General features: G+C 46.1%; 9 non-coding genes across 9 annotated transcripts; all 9 read right to left on the reverse strand.

The window, feature by feature from the left end:
* Nucleotides 1-713: 713 nt before the first annotated feature.
* On the reverse strand, nucleotides 714-904 carry LOC130322897 (U2 spliceosomal RNA). The gene has a single exon (XR_008868314.1). It is a non-coding gene; the product is annotated as a U2 spliceosomal RNA (small nuclear RNA).
* A 2090-nt stretch (nucleotides 905-2994) lies between these two features.
* On the reverse strand, nucleotides 2995-3185 carry LOC130322909 (U2 spliceosomal RNA). The gene has a single exon (XR_008868325.1). It is a non-coding gene; the product is annotated as a U2 spliceosomal RNA (small nuclear RNA).
* Nucleotides 3186-5276: 2091 nt separating this feature from the next.
* Nucleotides 5277-5467, reverse strand: LOC130322915 (U2 spliceosomal RNA). Its single transcript, XR_008868330.1, has one exon. It is a non-coding gene; the product is annotated as a U2 spliceosomal RNA (small nuclear RNA).
* Nucleotides 5468-7560: 2093 nt separating this feature from the next.
* Nucleotides 7561-7751, reverse strand: LOC130322916 (U2 spliceosomal RNA). The gene has a single exon (XR_008868331.1). It is a non-coding gene; the product is annotated as a U2 spliceosomal RNA (small nuclear RNA).
* Nucleotides 7752-9841: 2090 nt separating this feature from the next.
* On the reverse strand, nucleotides 9842-10032 carry LOC130322917 (U2 spliceosomal RNA). Its single transcript, XR_008868332.1, has one exon. It is a non-coding gene; the product is annotated as a U2 spliceosomal RNA (small nuclear RNA).
* Nucleotides 10033-12121: 2089 nt separating this feature from the next.
* On the reverse strand, nucleotides 12122-12312 carry LOC130322898 (U2 spliceosomal RNA). Its single transcript, XR_008868315.1, has one exon. It is a non-coding gene; the product is annotated as a U2 spliceosomal RNA (small nuclear RNA).
* Nucleotides 12313-14402: 2090 nt separating this feature from the next.
* On the reverse strand, nucleotides 14403-14593 carry LOC130322899 (U2 spliceosomal RNA). Its single transcript, XR_008868316.1, has one exon. It is a non-coding gene; the product is annotated as a U2 spliceosomal RNA (small nuclear RNA).
* A 2103-nt stretch (nucleotides 14594-16696) lies between these two features.
* LOC130322914 (U2 spliceosomal RNA) lies at nucleotides 16697-16888 on the reverse strand. The gene has a single exon (XR_008868329.1). It is a non-coding gene; the product is annotated as a U2 spliceosomal RNA (small nuclear RNA).
* Nucleotides 16889-18958: 2070 nt separating this feature from the next.
* On the reverse strand, nucleotides 18959-19149 carry LOC130322900 (U2 spliceosomal RNA). Its single transcript, XR_008868317.1, has one exon. It is a non-coding gene; the product is annotated as a U2 spliceosomal RNA (small nuclear RNA).
* Nucleotides 19150-20481: the final 1332 nt, after the last annotated feature.

Genomic DNA, 20481 nt, shown 5'->3' on the forward strand with positions numbered 1-20481 from the left:
TGTGCACAGAATTTAGCAAGGGCCTCGCACCTTCTGATGCATCAGGTAGGTGCACAATAGCATAGCCTAACCCTCTGTACTTTGGTCTATATTGATGCGGGACATAGACAGCCAGCTGATGACCAATCCATTAGTGCAATGGATGGCTGGAAGCATTTGTCTTTGCCTTTGCAATACCACAGAAGCAATGCATGGTCAATGTACAGCAATGACACACCTGTGTGAACAGCCAGGAGACCCCCCCCCCCCCATGTTATGTTACATAGTTACATAGTTAGTACGGTCGAAAAAAGACATATGTCCATCACGTTCAACCAGGGAATTAAGGGGTAGGGGTGTGGCGCGATATTGGGGAAGGGATGAGATTTTATATTTCTTCATAAGCATTAATCTTATTTTGTCAATTAGGAACATTCAGCACCCACCCGCTATCAAGGCAGCTGCCTATCATGTCATGCCCTACCTGCACAGGTGTGCTGGCTACTCAAATGATCCAATTAAGGAGGCCATTTAGTCAGCAGCAGCAGAAGTCCTGTGCCTGGACGCTCCAACAGGGGCCAGACACAAGCAGAAGCAGAAGCAGCAGAAGCAGCAGCAGCACCACCTTTTGTTTTTTGGCTGCAGCAGCAGCAAGGCCCACAGGGCTGGCTAGCTGGCTAGCCAGCAAGCAGGTAGCAATGAAAGTAGGAATCTTTCTTTTTAACCCTGTAAGGGGGTGGTGCACTGTACCCGAAGATACTGCCATATCGGGTCAATGCATAGGGCGACGGAAGCAAGCTTCGAAATCGGCCCCCGTTCTCAAAAATCCATTTAATATATGGTCCCCAGATAGGGGACGTATCAGATATTAAACTGATAAGAACAGATACTACACTTGATCTTAGCCAAAAGGCCGAGAAGCGATAACCGTGAAAGGGGCGGGCCCAACAAGGTCCCCTTCATGGGCACTATCACTGCTTGCTGTCAGGGAGGCTGCCAGACAATTTTCCATGCACACTCTGGGCTGGGGGGCAGTCAACCACCAGTACACACAGCAGAACCTAAACCCATACCATTATTGCTAAGCAGCAAGACAGGGGCCCATTGCACTCCCACGGGGCCTTTTTAAATGCAATCCATAACCCGGATTTGCCAGGAACCCTTCTTACTCCTCCTACTTGCATGTGACACTGGGCTTAGGATCTGCATAGGAAACACACACACAAGCACACACCTACCTTTGTTGCCTGCAGATGCCTCCTTGGCTGTCCCCAAACGGTATCAAACCAACACCCACGGGAAGCTGTAAGCATAGAGGACATGCCTGCACCCCATTGGACTTACCTGTGTGGGTTAAATCCGGGTTATTTGACAACCTATGGCGGTGATGGTTCTGCTCAGGCAGAGCAGTGCTGATGCTCCTCATAAAGCTGTCGCTGCTGTGAAGGTTCTAGGTGACATCACAAATCCCTATGGTTACATACACAACAAAGCTGGGTTGTTGTTGTTTACACTCTGCAAGGCCTGTGGAAGTGAGTGACATCATAGCACTGTAGTTCTGAGGGTTCTAGATGGATGCAACAATCTCCTGTTGCTTCTATGAAGGCCATAATAGACGACATCACCAAACAGCTCCATAGTCACATACACAGCAAAGGAGAGATGTTGTTTACACCTAGTGATGTCAGTGGTATTGAGTGACATCACAGCACAGTGCTAAGGCTCCTGGGCCTGGACACAGCAGCGGCTGCAATATCTCAACGGAGAATACGTTTATATATATGTGTGTGTGTGCGCGTATATATATATATATATATATATATATATATATATATATATATATTTCTCCGCCGAAATCACTTTTAAACCCATTTCCACCTTTTTTTCCCTTCTCTTCCTCTTACTTTTTTTTCACGTTTTTTTACGTTTTTCTCCTTTTCGCCTCTTTTCTGGGCGTATTATTCTTCTTTTTCTTCTTTTTTTTCGTCTAATGCATACCCCATCAGTGCAGCAATGCTTATTCAATACCGCCAGCAGATGGAGACACTGGGGGATAATTTTCTAAGGATTTATACTGATTTTTCCTGTCTGAATTTGTCGCACAGAAAGTTGCAGGCCAAATATGTGTGACATTTCTGCGACTTTAGCTTCTAGAGCATTTTTACAACATTATACATAGGTGCTGAATACATAAAAAGCGACTGTTCAGCGACAGACAAGTCGCATCGGCTGAAAGTAGGCCAGAATGTCAGTCCATGTTGGAGCAGGTTTAGATACAGTCTAAAGTATAGATCTCAAAGTCTGTGCACAGAATTTAGCAAGGGCCTCGCACCTTCTGATGCATCAGGTAGGTGCACAATAGCATAGCCTAACCCTCTGTACTTTGGTCTATATTGATGCGGGACATAGACAGCCAGCTGATGACCAATCCATTAGTGCAATGGATGGCTGGAAGCATTTGTCTTTGCCTTTGCAATACCACAGAAGCAATGCATGGTCAATGTACAGCAATGACACACCTGTGTGAACAGCCAGGAGACCCCCCCCCCCCCATGTTATGTTACATAGTTACATAGTTAGTACGGTCGAAAAAAGACATATGTCCATCACGTTCAACCAGGGAATTAAGGGGTAGGGGTGTGGCGCGATATTGGGGAAGGGATGAGATTTTATATTTCTTCATAAGCATTAATCTTATTTTGTCAATTAGGAACATTCAGCACCCACCCGCTATCAAGGCAGCTGCCTATCATGTCATGCCCTACCTGCACAGGTGTGCTGGCTACTCAAATGATCCAATTAAGGAGGCCATTTAGTCAGCAGCAGCAGAAGTCCTGTGCCTGGACGCTCCAACAGGGGCCAGACACAAGCAGAAGCAGAAGCAGCAGAAGCAGCAGCAGCACCACCTTTTGTTTTTTGGCTGCAGCAGCAGCAAGGCCCACAGGGCTGGCTAGCTGGCTAGCCAGCAAGCAGGTAGCAATGAAAGTAGGAATCTTTCTTTTTAACCCTGTAAGGGGGTGGTGCACTGTACCCGAAGATACTGCCATATCGGGTCAATGCATAGGGCGACGGAAGCAAGCTTCGAAATCGGCCCCCGTTCTCAAAAATCCATTTAATATATGGTCCCCAGATAGGGGACGTATCAGATATTAAACTGATAAGAACAGATACTACACTTGATCTTAGCCAAAAGGCCGAGAAGCGATAACCGTGAAAGGGGCGGGCCCAACAAGGTCCCCTTCATGGGCACTATCACTGCTTGCTGTCAGGGAGGCTGCCAGACAATTTTCCATGCACACTCTGGGCTGGGGGGCAGTCAACCACCAGTACACACAGCAGAACCTAAACCCATACCATTATTGCTAAGCAGCAAGACAGGGGCCCATTGCACTCCCACGGGGCCTTTTTAAATGCAATCCATAACCCGGATTTGCCAGGAACCCTTCTTACTCCTCCTACTTGCATGTGACACTGGGCTTAGGATCTGCATAGGAAACACACACACAAGCACACACCTACCTTTGTTGCCTGCAGATGCCTCCTTGGCTGTCCCCAAACGGTATCAAACCAACACCCACGGGAAGCTGTAAGCATAGAGGACATGCCTGCACCCCATTGGACTTACCTGTGTGGGTTAAATCCGGGTTATTTGACAACCTATGGCGGTGATGGTTCTGCTCAGGCAGAGCAGTGCTGATGCTCCTCATAAAGCTGTCGCTGCTGTGAAGGTTCTAGGTGACATCACAAATCCCTATGGTTACATACACAACAAAGCTGGGTTGTTGTTGTTTACACTCTGCAAGGCCTGTGGAAGTGAGTGACATCATAGCACTGTAGTTCTGAGGGTTCTAGATGGATGCAACAATCTCCTGTTGCTTCTATGAAGGCCATAATAGACGACATCACCAAACAGCTCCATAGTCACATACACAGCAAAGGAGAGATGTTGTTTACACCTAGTGATGTCAGTGGTATTGAGTGACATCACAGCACAGTGCTAAGGCTCCTGGGCCTGGACACAGCAGCGGCTGCAATATCTCAACGGAGAATACGTTTATATATATGTGTGTGTGTGCGCGTATATATATATATATATATATATATATATATATATATATATATATATTTCTCCGCCGAAATCACTTTTAAACCCATTTCCACCTTTTTTTCCCTTCTCTTCCTCTTACTTTTTTTTCACGTTTTTTTACGTTTTTCTCCTTTTCGCCTCTTTTCTGGGCGTATTATTCTTCTTTTTCTTCTTTTTTTTCGTCTAATGCATACCCCATCAGTGCAGCAATGCTTATTCAATACCGCCAGCAGATGGAGACACTGGGGGATAATTTTCTAAGGATTTATACTGATTTTTCCTGTCTGAATTTGTCGCACAGAAAGTTGCAGGCCAAATATGTGTGACATTTCTGCGACTTTAGCTTCTAGAGCATTTTTACAACATTATACATAGGTGCTGAATACATAAAAAGCGACTGTTCAGCGACAGACAAGTCGCATCGGCTGAAAGTAGGCCAGAATGTCAGTCCATGTTGGAGCAGGTTTAGATACAGTCTAAAGTATAGATCTCAAAGTCTGTGCACAGAATTTAGCAAGGGCCTCGCACCTTCTGATGCATCAGGTAGGTGCACAATAGCATAGCCTAACCCTCTGTACTTTGGTCTATATTGATGCGGGACATAGACAGCCAGCTGATGACCAATCCATTAGTGCAATGGATGGCTGGAAGCATTTGTCTTTGCCTTTGCAATACCACAGAAGCAATGCATGGTCAATGTACAGCAATGACACACCTGTGTGAACAGCCAGGAGACCCCCCCCCCCCATGTTATGTTACATAGTTACATAGTTAGTACGGTCGAAAAAAGACATATGTCCATCACGTTCAACCAGGGAATTAAGGGGTAGGGGTGTGGCGCGATATTGGGGAAGGGATGAGATTTTATATTTCTTCATAAGCATTAATCTTATTTTGTCAATTAGGAACATTCAGCACCCACCCGCTATCAAGGCAGCTGCCTATCATGTCATGCCCTACCTGCACAGGTGTGCTGGCTACTCAAATGATCCAATTAAGGAGGCCATTTAGTCAGCAGCAGCAGAAGTCCTGTGCCTGGACGCTCCAACAGGGGCCAGACACAAGCAGAAGCAGAAGCAGCAGAAGCAGCAGCAGCACCACCTTTTGTTTTTTGGCTGCAGCAGCAGCAAGGCCCACAGGGCTGGCTAGCTGGCTAGCCAGCAAGCAGGTAGCAATGAAAGTAGGAATCTTTCTTTTTAACCCTGTAAGGGGGTGGTGCACTGTACCCGAAGATACTGCCATATCGGGTCAATGCATAGGGCGACGGAAGCAAGCTTCGAAATCGGCCCCCGTTCTCAAAAATCCATTTAATATATGGTCCCCAGATAGGGGACGTATCAGATATTAAACTGATAAGAACAGATACTACACTTGATCTTAGCCAAAAGGCCGAGAAGCGATAACCGTGAAAGGGGCGGGCCCAACAAGGTCCCCTTCATGGGCACTATCACTGCTTGCTGTCAGGGAGGCTGCCAGACAATTTTCCATGCACACTCTGGGCTGGGGGGCAGTCAACCACCAGTACACACAGCAGAACCTAAACCCATACCATTATTGCTAAGCAGCAAGACAGGGGCCCATTGCACTCCCACGGGGCCTTTTTAAATGCAATCCATAACCCGGATTTGCCAGGAACCCTTCTTACTCCTCCTACTTGCATGTGACACTGGGCTTAGGATCTGCATAGGAAACACACACACAAGCACACACCTACCTTTGTTGCCTGCAGATGCCTCCTTGGCTGTCCCCAAACGGTATCAAACCAACACACCCACGGGAAGCTGTAAGCATAGAGGACATGCCTGCACCCCATTGGACTTACCTGTGTGGGTTAAATCCGGGTTATTTGACAACCTATGGCGGTGATGGTTCTGCTCAGGCAGAGCAGTGCTGATGCTCCTCATAAAGCTGTCGCTGCTGTGAAGGTTCTAGGTGACATCACAAATCCCTATGGTTACATACACAACAAAGCTGGGTTGTTGTTGTTTACACTCTGCAAGGCCTGTGGAAGTGAGTGACATCATAGCACTGTAGTTCTGAGGGTTCTAGATGGATGCAACAATCTCCTGTTGCTTCTATGAAGGCCATAATAGACGACATCACCAAACAGCTCCATAGTCACATACACAGCAAAGGAGAGATGTTGTTTACACCTAGTGATGTCAGTGGTATTGAGTGACATCACAGCACAGTGCTAAGGCTCCTGGGCCTGGACACAGCAGCGGCTGCAATATCTCAACGGAGAATACGTTTATATATATGTGTGTGTGTGCGCGTATATATATATATATATATATATATATATATATATATATATATATATTTCTCCGCCGAAATCACTTTTAAACCCATTTCCACCTTTTTTTCCCTTCTCTTCCTCTTACTTTTTTTTCACGTTTTTTTACGTTTTTCTCCTTTTCGCCTCTTTTCTGGGCGTATTATTCTTCTTTTTCTTCTTTTTTTTCGTCTAATGCATACCCCATCAGTGCAGCAATGCTTATTCAATACCGCCAGCAGATGGAGACACTGGGGGATAATTTTCTAAGGATTTATACTGATTTTTCCTGTCTGAATTTGTCGCACAGAAAGTTGCAGGCCAAATATGTGTGACATTTCTGCGACTTTAGCTTCTAGAGCATTTTTACAACATTATACATAGGTGCTGAATACATAAAAAGCGACTGTTCAGCGACAGACAAGTCGCATCGGCTGAAAGTAGGCCAGAATGTCAGTCCATGTTGGAGCAGGTTTAGATACAGTCTAAAGTATAGATCTCAAAGTCTGTGCACAGAATTTAGCAAGGGCCTCGCACCTTCTGATGCATCAGGTAGGTGCACAATAGCATAGCCTAACCCTCTGTACTTTGGTCTATATTGATGCGGGACATAGACAGCCAGCTGATGACCAATCCATTAGTGCAATGGATGGCTGGAAGCATTTGTCTTTGCCTTTGCAATACCACAGAAGCAATGCATGGTCAATGTACAGCAATGACACACCTGTGTGAACAGCCAGGAGACCCCCCCCCCCCATGTTATGTTACATAGTTACATAGTTAGTACGGTCGAAAAAAGACATATGTCCATCACGTTCAACCAGGGAATTAAGGGGTAGGGGTGTGGCGCGATATTGGGGAAGGGATGAGATTTTATATTTCTTCATAAGCATTAATCTTATTTTGTCAATTAGGAACATTCAGCACCCACCCGCTATCAAGGCAGCTGCCTATCATGTCATGCCCTACCTGCACAGGTGTGCTGGCTACTCAAATGATCCAATTAAGGAGGCCATTTAGTCAGCAGCAGCAGAAGTCCTGTGCCTGGACGCTCCAACAGGGGCCAGACACAAGCAGAAGCAGAAGCAGCAGAAGCAGCAGCAGCACCACCTTTTGTTTTTTGGCTGCAGCAGCAGCAAGGCCCACAGGGCTGGCTAGCTGGCTAGCCAGCAAGCAGGTAGCAATGAAAGTAGGAATCTTTCTTTTTAACCCTGTAAGGGGGTGGTGCACTGTACCCGAAGATACTGCCATATCGGGTCAATGCATAGGGCGACGGAAGCAAGCTTCGAAATCGGCCCCCGTTCTCAAAAATCCATTTAATATATGGTCCCCAGATAGGGGACGTATCAGATATTAAACTGATAAGAACAGATACTACACTTGATCTTAGCCAAAAGGCCGAGAAGCGATAACCGTGAAAGGGGCGGGCCCAACAAGGTCCCCTTCATGGGCACTATCACTGCTTGCTGTCAGGGAGGCTGCCAGACAATTTTCCATGCACACTCTGGGCTGGGGGGCAGTCAACCACCAGTACACACAGCAGAACCTAAACCCATACCATTATTGCTAAGCAGCAAGACAGGGGCCCATTGCACTCCCACGGGGCCTTTTTAAATGCAATCCATAACCCGGATTTGCCAGGAACCCTTCTTACTCCTCCTACTTGCATGTGACACTGGGCTTAGGATCTGCATAGGAAACACACACACAAGCACACACCTACCTTTGTTGCCTGCAGATGCCTCCTTGGCTGTCCCCAAACGGTATCAAACCAACACCCACGGGAAGCTGTAAGCATAGAGGACATGCCTGCACCCCATTGGACTTACCTGTGTGGGTTAAATCCGGGTTATTTGACAACCTATGGCGGTGATGGTTCTGCTCAGGCAGAGCAGTGCTGATGCTCCTCATAAAGCTGTCGCTGCTGTGAAGGTTCTAGGTGACATCACAAATCCCTATGGTTACATACACAACAAAGCTGGGTTGTTGTTGTTTACACTCTGCAAGGCCTGTGGAAGTGAGTGACATCATAGCACTGTAGTTCTGAGGGTTCTAGATGGATGCAACAATCTCCTGTTGCTTCTATGAAGGCCATAATAGACGACATCACCAAACAGCTCCATAGTCACATACACAGCAAAGGAGAGATGTTGTTTACACCTAGTGATGTCAGTGGTATTGAGTGACATCACAGCACAGTGCTAAGGCTCCTGGGCCTGGACACAGCAGCGGCTGCAATATCTCAACGGAGAATACGTTTATATATATGTGTGTGTGTGCGCGTATATATATATATATATATATATATATATATATATATATATATATATTCTCCGCCGAAATCACTTTTAAACCCATTTCCACCTTTTTTTCCCTTCTCTTCCTCTTACTTTTTTTTCACGTTTTTTTACGTTTTTCTCCTTTTCGCCTCTTTTCTGGGCGTATTATTCTTCTTTTTCTTCTTTTTTTTCGTCTAATGCATACCCCATCAGTGCAGCAATGCTTATTCAATACCGCCAGCAGATGGAGACACTGGGGGATAATTTTCTAAGGATTTATACTGATTTTTCCTGTCTGAATTTGTCGCACAGAAAGTTGCAGGCCAAATATGTGTGACATTTCTGCGACTTTAGCTTCTAGAGCATTTTTACAACATTATACATAGGTGCTGAATACATAAAAAGCGACTGTTCAGCGACAGACAAGTCGCATCGGCTGAAAGTAGGCCAGAATGTCAGTCCATGTTGGAGCAGGTTTAGATACAGTCTAAAGTATAGATCTCAAAGTCTGTGCACAGAATTTAGCAAGGGCCTCGCACCTTCTGATGCATCAGGTAGGTGCACAATAGCATAGCCTAACCCTCTGTACTTTGGTCTATATTGATGCGGGACATAGACAGCCAGCTGATGACCAATCCATTAGTGCAATGGATGGCTGGAAGCATTTGTCTTTGCCTTTGCAATACCACAGAAGCAATGCATGGTCAATGTACAGCAATGACACACCTGTGTGAACAGCCAGGAGACCCCCCCCCCCCATGTTATGTTACATAGTTACATAGTTAGTACGGTCGAAAAAAGACATATGTCCATCACGTTCAACCAGGGAATTAAGGGGTAGGGGTGTGGCGCGATATTGGGGAAGGGATGAGATTTTATATTTCTTCATAAGCATTAATCTTATTTTGTCAATTAGGAACATTCAGCACCCACCCGCTATCAAGGCAGCTGCCTATCATGTCATGCCCTACCTGCACAGGTGTGCTGGCTACTCAAATGATCCAATTAAGGAGGCCATTTAGTCAGCAGCAGCAGAAGTCCTGTGCCTGGACGCTCCAACAGGGGCCAGACACAAGCAGAAGCAGAAGCAGCAGAAGCAGCAGCAGCACCACCTTTTGTTTTTTGGCTGCAGCAGCAGCAAGGCCCACAGGGCTGGCTAGCTGGCTAGCCAGCAAGCAGGTAGCAATGAAAGTAGGAATCTTTCTTTTTAACCCTGTAAGGGGGTGGTGCACTGTACCCGAAGATACTGCCATATCGGGTCAATGCATAGGGCGACGGAAGCAAGCTTCGAAATCGGCCCCCGTTCTCAAAAATCCATTTAATATATGGTCCCCAGATAGGGGACGTATCAGATATTAAACTGATAAGAACAGATACTACACTTGATCTTAGCCAAAAGGCCGAGAAGCGATAACCGTGAAAGGGGCGGGCCCAACAAGGTCCCCTTCATGGGCACTATCACTGCTTGCTGTCAGGGAGGCTGCCAGACAATTTTCCATGCACACTCTGGGCTGGGGGGCAGTCAACCACCAGTACACACAGCAGAACCTAAACCCATACCATTATTGCTAAGCAGCAAGACAGGGGCCCATTGCACTCCCACGGGGCCTTTTTAAATGCAATCCATAACCCGGATTTGCCAGGAACCCTTCTTACTCCTCCTACTTGCATGTGACACTGGGCTTAGGATCTGCATAGGAAACACACACACAAGCACACACCTACCTTTGTTGCCTGCAGATGCCTCCTTGGCTGTCCCCAAACGGTATCAAACCAACACCCACGGGAAGCTGTAAGCATAGAGGACATGCCTGCACCCCATTGGACTTACCTGTGTGGGTTAAATCCGGGTTATTTGACAACCTATGGCGGTGATGGTTCTGCTCAGGCAGAGCAGTGCTGATGCTCCTCATAAAGCTGTCGCTGCTGTGAAGGTTCTAGGTGACATCACAAATCCCTATGGTTACATACACAACAAAGCTGGGTTGTTGTTGTTTACACTCTGCAAGGCCTGTGGAAGTGAGTGACATCATAGCACTGTAGTTCTGAGGGTTCTAGATGGATGCAACAATCTCCTGTTGCTTCTATGAAGGCCATAATAGACGACATCACCAAACAGCTCCATAGTCACATACACAGCAAAGGAGAGATGTTGTTTACACCTAGTGATGTCAGTGGTATTGAGTGACATCACAGCACAGTGCTAAGGCTCCTGGGCCTGGACACAGCAGCGGCTGCAATATCTCAACGGAGAATACGTTTATATATATGTGTGTGTGTGCGCGTATATATATATATATATATATATATATATATATATATATATATATTCTCCGCCGAAATCACTTTTAAACCCATTTCCACCTTTTTTTCCCTTCTCTTCCTCTTACTTTTTTTTCACGTTTTTTTACGTTTTTCTCCTTTTCGCCTCTTTTCTGGGCGTATTATTCTTCTTTTTCTTCTTTTTTTTCGTCTAATGCATACCCCATCAGTGCAGCAATGCTTATTCAATACCGCCAGCAGATGGAGACACTGGGGGATAATTTTCTAAGGATTTATACTGATTTTTCCTGTCTGAATTTGTCGCACAGAAAGTTGCAGGCCAAATATGTGTGACATTTCTGCGACTTTAGCTTCTAGAGCATTTTTACAACATTATACATAGGTGCTGAATACATAAAAAGCGACTGTTCAGCGACAGACAAGTCGCATCGGCTGAAAGTAGGCCAGAATGTCAGTCCATGTTGGAGCAGGTTTAGATACAGTCTAAAGTATAGATCTCAAAGTCTGTGCACAGAATTTAGCAAGGGCCTCGCACCTTCTGATGCATCAGGTAGGTGCACAATAGCATAGCCTAACCCTCTGTACTTTGGTCTATATTGATGCGGGACATAGACAGCCAGCTGATGACCAATCCATTAGTGCAATGGATGGCTGGAAGCATTTGTCTTTGCCTTTGCAATACCACAGAAGCAATGCATGGTCAATGTACAGCAATGACACACCTGTGTGAACAGCCAGGAGACCCCCCCCCCCCCATGTTATGTTACATAGTTACATAGTTAGTACGGTCGAAAAAAGACATATGTCCATCACGTTCAACCAGGGAATTAAGGGGTAGGGGTGTGGCGCGATATTGGGGAAGGGATGAGATTTTATATTTCTTCATAAGCATTAATCTTATTTTGTCAATTAGGAACATTCAGCACCCACCCGCTATCAAGGCAGCTGCCTATCATGTCATGCCCTACCTGCACAGGTGTGCTGGCTACTCAAATGATCCAATTAAGGAGGCCATTTAGTCAGCAGCAGCAGAAGTCCTGTGCCTGGACGCTCCAACAGGGGCCAGACACAAGCAGAAGCAGAAGCAGCAGAAGCAGCAGCAGCACCACCTTTTGTTTTTTGGCTGCAGCAGCAGCAAGGCCCACAGGGCTGGCTAGCTGGCTAGCCAGCAAGCAGGTAGCAATGAAAGTAGGAATCTTTCTTTTTAACCCTGTAAGGGGGTGGTGCACTGTACCCGAAGATACTGCCATATCGGGTCAATGCATAGGGCGACGGAAGCAAGCTTCGAAATCGGCCCCCGTTCTCAAAAATCCATTTAATATATGGTCCCCAGATAGGGGACGTATCAGATATTAAACTGATAAGAACAGATACTACACTTGATCTTAGCCAAAAGGCCGAGAAGCGATAACCGTGAAAGGGGCGGGCCCAACAAGGTCCCCTTCATGGGCACTATCACTGCTTGCTGTCAGGGAGGCTGCCAGACAATTTTCCATGCACACTCTGGGCTGGGGGGCAGTCAACCACCAGTACACACAGCAGAACCTAAACCCATACCATTATTGCTAAGCAGCAAGACAGGGGCCCATTGCACTCCCACGGGGCCTTTTTAAATGCAATCCATAACCCGGATTTGCCAGGAACCCTTCTTACTCCTCCTACTTGCATGTGACACTGGGCTTAGGATCTGCATAGGAAACACACACACAAGCACACACCTACCTTTGTTGCCTGCAGATGCCTCCTTGGCTGTCCCCAAACGGTATCAAACCAACACCCACGGGAAGCTGTAAGCATAGAGGACATGCCTGCACCCCATTGGACTTACCTGTGTGGGTTAAATCCGGGTTATTTGACAACCTATGGCGGTGATGGTTCTGCTCAGGCAGAGCAGTGCTGATGCTCCTCATAAAGCTGTCGCTGCTGTGAAGGTTCTAGGTGACATCACAAATCCCTATGGTTACATACACAACAAAGCTGGGTTGTTGTTGTTTACACTCTGCAAGGCCTGTGGAAGTGAGTGACATCATAGCACTGTAGTTCTGAGGGTTCTAGATGGATGCAACAATCTCCTGTTGCTTCTATGAAGGCCATAATAGACGACATCACCAAACAGCTCCATAGTCACATACACAGCAAAGGAGAGATGTTGTTTACACCTAGTGATGTCAGTGGTATTGAGTGACATCACAGCACAGTGCTAAGGCTCCTGGGCCTGGACACAGCAGCGGCTGCAATATCTCAACGGAGAATACGTTTATATATATGTGTGTGTGTGCGCGTATATATATATATATATATATATATATATATATATATATATATATTTCTCCGCCGAAATCACTTTTAAACCCATTTCCACCTTTTTTTCCCTTCTCTTCCTCTTACTTTTTTTTCACGTTTTTTTACGTTTTTCTCCTTTTCGCCTCTTTTCTGGGCGTATTATTCTTCTTTTTCTTCTTTTTTTTCGTCTAATGCATACCCCATCAGTGCAGCAATGCTTATTCAATACCGCCAGCAGATGGAGACACTGGGGGATAATTTTCTAAGGATTTATACTGATTTTTCCTGTCTGAATTTGTCGCACAGAAAGTTGCAGGCCAAATATGTGTGACATTTCTGCGACTTTAGCTTCTAGAGCATTTTTACAACATTATACATAGGTGCTGAATACATAAAAAGCGACTGTTCAGCGACAGACAAGTCGCATCGGCTGAAAGTAGGCCAGAATGTCAGTCCATGTTGGAGCAGGTTTAGATACAGTCTAAAGTATAGATCTCAAAGTCTGTGCACAGAATTTAGCAAGGGCCTCGCACCTTCTGATGCATCAGGTAGGTGCACAATAGCATAGCCTAACCCTCTGTACTTTGGTCTATATTGATGCGGGACATAGACAGCCAGCTGATGACCAATCCATTAGTGCAATGGATGGCTGGAAGCATTTGTCTTTGCCTTTGCAATACCACAGAAGCAATGCATGGTCAATGTACAGCAATGACACACCTGTGTGAACAGCCAGGAGACCCCCCCCCCCCCATGTTATGTTACATAGTTACATAGTTAGTACGGTCGAAAAAAGACATATGTCCATCACGTTCAACCAGGGAATTAAGGGGTAGGGGTGTGGCGCGATATTGGGGAAGGGATGAGATTTTATATTTCTTCATAAGCATTAATCTTATTTTGTCAATTAGGAACATTCAGCACCCACCCGCTATCAAGGCAGCTGCCTATCATGTCATGCCCTACCTGCACAGGTGTGCTGGCTACTCAAATGATCCAATTAAGGAGGCCATTTAGTCAGCAGCAGCAGAAGTCCTGTGCCTGGACGCTCCAACAGGGGCCAGACACAAGCAGAAGCAGAAGCAGCAGAAGCAGCAGCAGCACCACCTTTTGTTTTTTGGCTGCAGCAGCAGCAAGGCCCACAGGGCTGGCTAGCTGGCTAGCCAGCAAGCAGGTAGCAATGAAAGTAGGAATCTTTCTTTTTAACCCTGTAAGGGGGTGGTGCACTGTACCCGAAGATACTGCCATATCGGGTCAATGCATAGGGCGACGGAAGCAAGCTTCGAAATCGGCCCCCGTTCTCAAAAATCCATTTAATATATGGTCCCCAGATAGGGGACGTATCAGATATTAAACTGATAAGAACAGATACTACACTTGATCTTAGCCAAAAGGCCGAGAAGCGATAACCGTGAAAGGGGCGGGCCCAACAAGGTCCCCTTCATGGGCACTATCACTGCTTGCTGTCAGGGAGGCTGCCAGACAATTTTCCATGCACACTCTGGGCTGGGGGGCAGTCAACCACCAGTACACACAGCAGAACCTAAACCCATACCATTATTGCTAAGCAGCAAGACAGGGGCCCATTGCACTCCCACGGGGAATTGCAATCCATAACCCGGATTTGCCAGGACCCTTCTTACTCCTCCTACTTGCATGTGACACTGGGCTTTAGGATCTGCATAGGAAACACACACACAAGCACACACCTACCTTTGTTGCCTGCAGATGCCTCCTTGGCTGTCCCCAAACGGTATCAAACCAACACCCACGGGAAGCTGTAAGCATAGAGGACATGCCTGCACCCCATTGTGACTTACCTGTGTGGGTAAATCCGGGTAATTTGACAACCTATGGCGGGTGATGGTTCTGCTCAGGCAGAGCAGTGCTGATGCTCCTCATAAAGCTGTCGCTGCTGTGAAGGTTCTAGGTGACATCACAAATCCCTATGGTTACATACACAACAAAGCTGTGGGTTGTTGTTGTTTACACTCTGCAAGGCCTGTGGAAGTGAGTGACATCATAGCACTGTAGTTCTGAGGGTTCTAGATGGATGCAACAATCTCCTGTTGCTTCTATGAAGGCCATAATAGACGACATCACCAAACAGCTCCATAGTCACATACACAGCAAAGGAGAGATGTTGTTTACACCTAGTGATGTCAGTGGTATTGAGTGACATCACAGCACAGTGCCTAAGGCTCCTGGGCCTGGACACAGCAGCGGCTGCAATATCTCAACGGAGAATACGTTTATTATATGTGTGTGTGTGCGCGTATATATATATATATATATATATATATATATATAGAATATATATATATATATATATTTTCTCCGCCGAAATCACTTTTAAACCCATTTCCACCTTTTTTTCCCTTCTCTTCCTCTTACTTTTTTTTCACGTTTTTTTACGTTTTTCTCCTTTTCGCCTCTTTTCTGGGCGTATTATTCTTCTTTTTCTTCTTTTTTTTCGTCTAATGCATACCCCATCAGTGCAGCAATGCCTTATTCAATACCGCCAGCAGATGGAGACACTGGGGGATAATTTTCTAAGGATTTATACTGATTTTTCCTGTCTGAATTTGTCGCACAGAAGTTTGCAGGCCAAATATGTGTGACATTTCTGCGACTTTAGCTTCTAGAGCATTTTTACAACATTATACATAGGTGCTGAATACATAAAAAAGCGACTGTTCACAGCGACAGACACGTCGCATCGGCTGAAAGTAGGCCAGAATGTCAGTCCATGTTGGGAGCAGGTTTAGATACAGTCTAAAGTATAGATCTCAAAGTCTGTTGCACAGAATTTAGCAAGGGCCCTCGCACCTTCTGATGCATCAGGTAGGTGCACAATAGCATAGCCTAACCCTCTGTACTTTGGTCTATATTGATGGGGACATAGACAGCCAGCTGATGACCAATCCATTAGTGCAATGGATGGCTGGAAGCATTTGTCTTTGCCTTTGCAATACCACAGAAGCAATGCATGGTCAATGTACAGCAATGACACACCTGTGTGAACAGCCAGGAGACCCCCCCCCCCCATGTTATGTTACATAGTTACATAGTTAGTACGGTCGAAAAAAGACATATGTCCATCACGTTCAACCAGGGAATTAAGGGGTAGGGGTGTGGCGCGATATTTGGGGAAGGGATGAGATTTTATATTTCTTCATAAGCATTAATCTTATTTTGTCAATTAGGAACATTCAGCACCCACCCGCTATCAAGGCAGCTGCCTATCATGTCATGCCCTACCTGCACAGTGTGCTGGCTACTCAAATGATCCAATTAAGGAGGCCATTTAGTCAGCAGCAGCAGAAGTCCTGTGCCTGGACGCTCCAACAGGGGCCAGACACAAGCAGAAGCAGAAGCAGCAGAAGCAGCAGCAGCACCACCTTTTGTTTTTTGGCTGCAGCAGCAGCAAGGCCCACAGGGCTGGCTAGCTGGCTAGCCAGCAAGCAGGTAGCAATGAAAGTAGGTATCTTTCTTTTTAACCCTGTAAGGGGGTGGTGCACTGTACCCGAAGATACTGCCATATCGGGTCAATGCATAGGGCGACGGAAGCAAGCTTCGAAATCGGCCCCCGTTCTCAAAATCCATTTAATATATGGTCCCCAGATAGGGGGACGTATCAGATATTAAACCTGATAAGAACAGATACTACACTTGATCTTAGCCAAAAGGCCGAGAAGCGATAACCGTGAAAGGGGCGGGGCCCAACAAGGTCCCCTTCATGGGCACTATCACTGCTTGCTGTCAGGGAGTGCTGCAGACAATTTTCCATGCACACTCTGGGCTGGGGGGCAGTCAACCACCAGTACACACAGCAGAACTAAACCCATACCATTATTGCTAAGCAGCAAGACAGGGGGCCCATTGCACTCCCACGGGGCCTTTTTAAATGCAATCCATAACCCGGATTTGCCAGGAACCCTTCTTACTCCTCCTACTTGCATGTGACACTGGGCTTAGGAACTGCATAGGAAACACACACACAAGCACACACCTACCTTTGTTGCCTGCAGATGCCTCCTTGGCTGTCCCCAAACGGTATCAAACCAACACCCACGGGAATCTGTAAGCATAGGAGGACATGCCTGCACCCCATTGGACTTACCTGTGTGGGTTAAATCCGGGTTATTTGACAACCTATGGCGGTGATGGTTCTGCTCAGGCAGAGCAGTGCTGATGCTCCTCATAAAGCTGTCGCTGCTGTGAAGGTTCTAGGTGACATCACAAATCCCTATGGTTACATACACAACAAAGCTGGGGTTGTTGTTGTTTACACTCTGCAAGGCCTGTGGAAGTGAGTGACATCATAGCACTGTAGTTCTGAGGGTTCTAGATGGATGCAACAATCTCCTGTTGCTTCTATGAAGGCCATAATAGACGACATCACCAAACAGCTCCATAGTCACATACACAGCAAAGGAGAGATGTTGTTTTACACCTAGTGATGTCAGTGGTATTGAGTGACATCACAGCACAGTGCTAAGGCTCCTGGGCCTGGACACAGCAGCGGCTTGCAATATCTCAACGGAGAATACGTTTATATATATGTGTGTGTGTGCGCGTATAATATATATATATATATTTCTCCGCCGAAATCACTTTTAAACCCATTTCCACCTTTTTTTCCCTTCTCTTCCTCTTACTTTTTTTTCACGTTTTTTTACGTTTTTCTCCTTTTCGCCTCTTTTCTGGGCGTATTATTCTTCTTTTTCTTCTTTTTTTTTGTCTAATGCATACCCCATCAGTGCAGCAATGCTTATTCAATACCGCCAGCAGATGGAGACACTGGGGGATAATTTTCTAAGGATTTATACTGATTTTTCCTGTCTGAATTTGTCGCACAGAAAGTTGCAGGCCAAATATGTGTGACATTTCTGCGACTTTAGCTTCTAGAGCATTTTTACAACATTATACATAGGTGCTGAATACATAAAAAGCGACTGTTCAGCGACAGACAAGTCGCATCGGCTGAAAGTAGGCCAGAATGTCAGTCCATGTTGGAGCAGGTTTAGATACAGTCTAAAGTATAGATCTCAAAGTCTGTGCACAGAATTTAGCAAGGGCCTCGCACCTTCTGATGCATCAGGTAGGTGCACAATAGCATAGCCTAACCCTCTGTACTTTGGTCTATATTGATGCGGGACATAGACAGCCAGCTGATGACCAATCCATTAGTGCAATGGATGGCTGGAAGCATTTGTCTTTGCCTTTGCAATACCACAGAAGCAATGCATGGTCAATGTACAGCAATGACACACCTGTGTGAACAGCCAGGAGACCCCCCCCCCCCCATGTTATGTTACATAGTTACATAGTTAGTACGGTCGAAAAAAGACATATGTCCATCACGTTCAACCAGGGAATTAAGGGGTAGGGGTGTGGCGCGATATTGGGGAAGGGATGAGATTTTATATTTCTTCATAAGCATTAATCTTATTTTGTCAATTAGGAACATTCAGCACCCACCCGCTATCAAGGCAGCTGCCTATCATGTCATGCCCTACCTGCACAGGTGTGCTGGCTACTCAAATGATCCAATTAAGGAGGCCATTTAGTCAGCAGCAGCAGAAGTCCTGTGCCTGGACGCTCCAACAGGGGCCAGACACAAGCAGAAGCAGAAGCAGCAGAAGCAGCAGCAGCACCACCTTTTGTTTTTTGGCTGCAGCAGCAGCAAGGCCCACAGGGCTGGCTAGCTGGCTAGCCAGCAAGCAGGTAGCAATGAAAGTAGGAATCTTTCTTTTTAACCCTGTAAGGGGGTGGTGCACTGTACCCGAAGATACTGCCATATCGGGTCAATGCATAGGGCGACGGAAGCAAGCTTCGAAATCGGCCCCCGTTCTCAAAAATCCATTTAATATATGGTCCCCAGATAGGGGACGTATCAGATATTAAACTGATAAGAACAGATACTACACTTGATCTTAGCCAAAAGGCCGAGAAGCGATAACCGTGAAAGGGGCGGGCCCAACAAGGTCCCCTTCATGGGCACTATCACTGCTTGCTGTCAGGGAGGCTGCCAGACAATTTTCCATGCACACTCTGGGCTGGGGGGCAGTCAACCACCAGTACACACAGCAGAACCTAAACCCATACCATTATTGCTAAGCAGCAAGACAGGGGCCCATTGCACTCCCACGGGGCCTTTTTAAATGCAATCCATAACCCGGATTTGCCAGGAACCCTTCTTACTCCTCCTACTTGCATGTGACACTGGGCTTAGGATCTGCATAGGAAACACACACACAAGCACACACCTACCTTTGTTGCCTGCAGATGCCTCCTTGGCTGTCCCCAAACGGTATCAAACCAACACCCACGGGAAGCTGTAAGCATAGAGGACATGCCTGCACCCCATTGGACTTACCTGTGTGGGTTAAATCCGGGTTATTTGACAACCTATGGCGGTGATGGTTCTGCTCAGGCAGAGCAGTGCTGATGCTCCTCATAAAGCTGTCGCTGCTGTGAAGGTTCTAGGTGACATCACAAATCCCTATGGTTACATACACAACAAAGCTGGGTTGTTGTTGTTTAAACACTCTGCAAGGCCTGTGGAAGTGAGTGACATCATAGCACTGTAGTTCTGAGGGTTCTAGATGGATGCAACAATCTCCTGTTGCTTCTATGAAGGCCATAATAGACGACATCACCAAACAGCTCCATAGTCACATACACAGCAAAGGAGAGATGTTGTTTACACCTAGTGATGTCAGTGGTATTGAGTGACATCACAGCACAGTGCTAAGGCTCCTGGGCCTGGACACAGCAGCGGCTGCAATATCTCAACGGAGAATACGTTTATATATATGTGTGTGTGTGCGCGTATATATATATATATATATATATATATATATATATATATTTCTCCGCCGAAATCACTTTTAAACCCATTTCCACCTTTTTTTCCCTTCTCTTCCTCTTACTTTTTTTTCACGTTTTTTTACGTTTTTCTCCTTTTCGCCTCTTTTCTGGGCGTATTATTCTTCTTTTTCTTCTTTTTTTTCGTCTAATGCATACCCCATCAGTGCAGCAATGCTTATTCAATACCGCCAGCAGATGGAGACACTGGGGGATAATTTTCTAAGGATTTATACTGATTTTTCCTGTCTGAATTTGTCGCACAGAAAGTTGCAGGCCAAATATGTGTGACATTTCTGCGACTTTAGCTTCTAGAGCATTTTTACAACATTATACATAGGTGCTGAATACATAAAAAGCGACTGTTCAGCGACAGACAAGTCGCATCGGCTGAAAGTAGGCCAGAATGTCAGTCCATGTTG

This window comes from Hyla sarda, unplaced genomic scaffold (assembly GCF_029499605.1).
Source record: "Hyla sarda isolate aHylSar1 unplaced genomic scaffold, aHylSar1.hap1 scaffold_2388, whole genome shotgun sequence".
In the NCBI taxonomy this organism is placed as follows: Eukaryota; Metazoa; Chordata; class Amphibia; order Anura; family Hylidae; genus Hyla; species Hyla sarda.